The following is a 3,309-nucleotide window of genomic DNA, read 5'->3' as shown; positions in this document are numbered from 1 at the left end:
GATTATAGCCCCTAAGGGGGTAGGAACCCACAGGAAGACCAACAGAATCAACTAACCTGGACCCTTGGGGCTCTCAGAGTCTGAACCACCAACCAAAGAAGATACATGGGTTGAACCTAGGCCTCCCAAACATATGTAGCAAATGTGCTGCTTCTTTCTCTTTTTTTTTTAATTCCTTAATTTTTTATTCCTGGTACCACTACCACAATTTACAGGGCAATATACCTGATGTAATGAAAAGAAAAAGAAAAAGACAAAGCTACAACAGATAAAAGACCTCAGGAATGTACATCTAATTGACACTACATTGCGTTAATCAATAGCTGCACTTTTTGCAAACTGTGGCTCTGACAGTCCTGAACAAGAAGGGTTTCCTGTCTAAGCTGCAGTAACTTTTCTGACTATGGATCATCGTTCCTTCTGTGGCAGATTTTTACAGTTCCTCTGATGCATTTGGGACGACTGTCTCAAAGTAACCTGCAGCTTTCCTGACAACTCCTGGCTCACTCCCCTGCTAAGAACTGTAGCTGTTTCTGTTTTGTTTTAAAACCTTCTGCTACCATATCCACCACTTCCACCTCCAGATCCATAGCCACCACCATAGGGACTGCCTGAGCTTCTTCCACCAAAACTCCCCCCCCTTCATGGGTCCATAATTTGATTGCTGCTGTCCACTATAATTTCCAAAGTCATTATAGTTTCTACCACCATAGTTGCCTCCACCAAAATGTCCTCCTTCATTGTAACCATCATATCCTCCTCCACCACCACCATATCCACCACCTTGGTTTCCATATCCTGGTCCACCACCTCCATCACCTCCTCTACTACTGTAACCAGGACCACCACCATAGTTGCCACCATCACCTCCAAATCCATTATATCCACCATCACCACCTCCATAACTACCTCTCTGCTGCTACCACCTCCACCACCATAGCCTCCTCTTCCACCAAAGTTTCCTCCACGACCCATGAAGTTGCCAGATCCACCTCTGCAACCTCTCTGTGATCCAGCAGACTGCATCTCTTGTTTAGAAAGGGTCTTTTTCTGAACAACAATTTTATCAACTGTGTCATGATCATCAAAAGTTACAAAAGCAAATCCTCTCTTTTTCCCACTCTGCCTGTCTTCCATCACTTCTATGGTTTCGATCTTGCCATACTTTTCAAAGTAATCTCTCAGATTATATTCTTCCGTGTCCTCTTTAATACCACCAACAAAAATTTTCTTCACCATTAAATGGGCACCAGGCTTTACAGAATCCTCTCTAGAAACAGCTGTCTTTGGTTCCACCACACGCCCATCAACCTTGTGTGGCCGAGCACACATTGCAGCATCCACCTCTTCAACACAAGCGTAGGTCACAAAACCAAAGCCTCTGGAACATTTTGTTTGGGGATCTCTGATTACCACACAGTCTGTAAGTGTGCCCCATTTCTCAAAATGTTCTCTTAAGCTGTCATCTGTGGTTTCAAAGCTCAGACCACCAATAAACAGCTTCCTCAGCTGCTCTGGTTCCTTTGGATCATGGCCTTCCTTTTTGAGACCGGACTTGCCTCTTCCAACTCGAGTTCAATATGGGATCGAGAGCGTGCTGCTTCTTTTTCATGTAGATCCTGAACAATTGTAATGGGGTCTATCCCAAAAGCTGTTGTCTGATGTCAAATATGTTCTTCTAGTTGGGCTGCCTTTCCTGGCTTCAGTGGGAGAGGAAGTTCCTAGCATCACAGAGACTTGAAGTGCCGGGATTGGGGGATATCCAGGGGTCCCCCACCCACTTAGAGAAGGAGAGGGGCATGGGAGAAGGATGTGGGAGATGGAGATGGGGTAGGGGACAGTAAATCGGATGTAAAGTGAATAAGTAAAAAAAATTTTAATTCAATTAAAAAAATAATAGTATCACACAACACCATATTAAACCATGTAGTGACCAACAGTGGTGGACACAATTGGCTTGACACAGCTGCAAAGAGGAAACATCAACTGAAGAAGTGCCTTCATTTGACTAGCCTGTGAGCAAACCTGTAAAGTAGGCCTGGGCTGCAGAAGAAAAGTAACTGAACAAACTGGGGGAAGAAGCAAGTAAACAGTGCTTCTCAATGACAGTGATTCTCAACCTCCCCAGTGCTGTGACCCTTTAATACAGTTGTGACCCCCAACCATAAAGTTACTTTTGTTGCTACTTCATAACTGTAAATTTGCTACTGTTATGAGTCATAACATAAATACTTGTGTTTTCTGATGGACCCCTGTGAAAGGGCCATTTGGCCCTCAGCAGGGTTGTGGTCCACAGTTTGAAAAGTGCTGCTCTGTGCCATTCTTTAGTTCCTGCCTCCAGTTTCCTGCCTTGAGTTCCTAATTGAACTTTCCTTGATTGACCCGGTCCATTCGGGTCAGTCAACAGGGTCTAGCAAGAAAGAGAGTGAGGATGGAGGATCAAGAGACACAAAGAATGGAGACAAGGCAGAGAGTCTGTTCAAGTCCCGTTTATTGAAAGGAAATCATGGGTCTATATAAGCATAAGCAGGGGAATGCAGCTGAAGACACTTTACCATGTGTGCCTTGCAGCTGGAGGCATTAAACAGCAAAACAAGATATGTGAGAAAAACAAGATGTTTATCAGAGTGTGCTCAGCTGTTGTGGGCTGTTGAAAACAAGTCTCTTGTCAGGGTATATGGCTCGAGATGGCTGCAAAGATGATAGCCGCTTTCTGCTAGGAGTCAGCTCCTATTACTTGATCATGGAGTATAGCCTGAAAGCTGATAAACCCTTTACTACCCAAGTTGGTCATTGTTAGTGTTTTATCACAACAGGAAATCAAACCAGGACAAATTATTGACCTCTTGGGTTGACAGTTGCTTTGAGATCTCCTTGTCATAACTAAGCATATGCCTTCTTGTGCTATACACGAAGCAGACGTCTAACAGGCTTTATGTAGACCAGACAGCTAGTTAGCCATTGAGCCAAGACAATGCCTGGGTGCTTGACAGAGGTCCCTACATCTCAAGTCTCTTACCTGCTGCTCCCTTATAATTGACTCTTACTATTTCCATGTCCCTCCTCCAGATGAGTGTAAGCATCCTTGGCTGGAGGAGAGTGCAAGCATCCTGGGCTGGCTATGTGTGTATGGATACTTGATTCCTGACCTGAAACCTCACAAGATGATTCAGGGTTCTGTGATGCAATTATCATGGGAAGGTCCCAAATGATTTATTTTTAAAGAGTCTAAGTTCCTTCTTGCCAGAGGAAATCCGGAGGTTGGAGATATGCTTCAAGTTTTCTCACTTTTACATTGTTATACAGTGA

General features: G+C 44.1%; 1 pseudogene; it reads right to left on the bottom strand.

The window, feature by feature from the left end:
- Window positions 1-543: 543 nt before the first annotated feature.
- LOC114613902 lies at window positions 544-3,056 on the bottom strand (annotated as a pseudogene).
- Between the last annotated feature and the right edge of the window lie 253 nt (window positions 3,057-3,309).

Source organism: Grammomys surdaster, unplaced genomic scaffold (genome assembly GCF_004785775.1).
Source record: "Grammomys surdaster isolate TR1022 unplaced genomic scaffold, NIH_TR_1.0 126278, whole genome shotgun sequence".
NCBI classification, from domain to species: Eukaryota; Metazoa; Chordata; class Mammalia; order Rodentia; family Muridae; genus Grammomys; species Grammomys surdaster.
The sequence above is the reverse complement of the archived record's forward strand: the minus strand, read 5'-3'. Positions and strand labels throughout refer to the sequence as shown.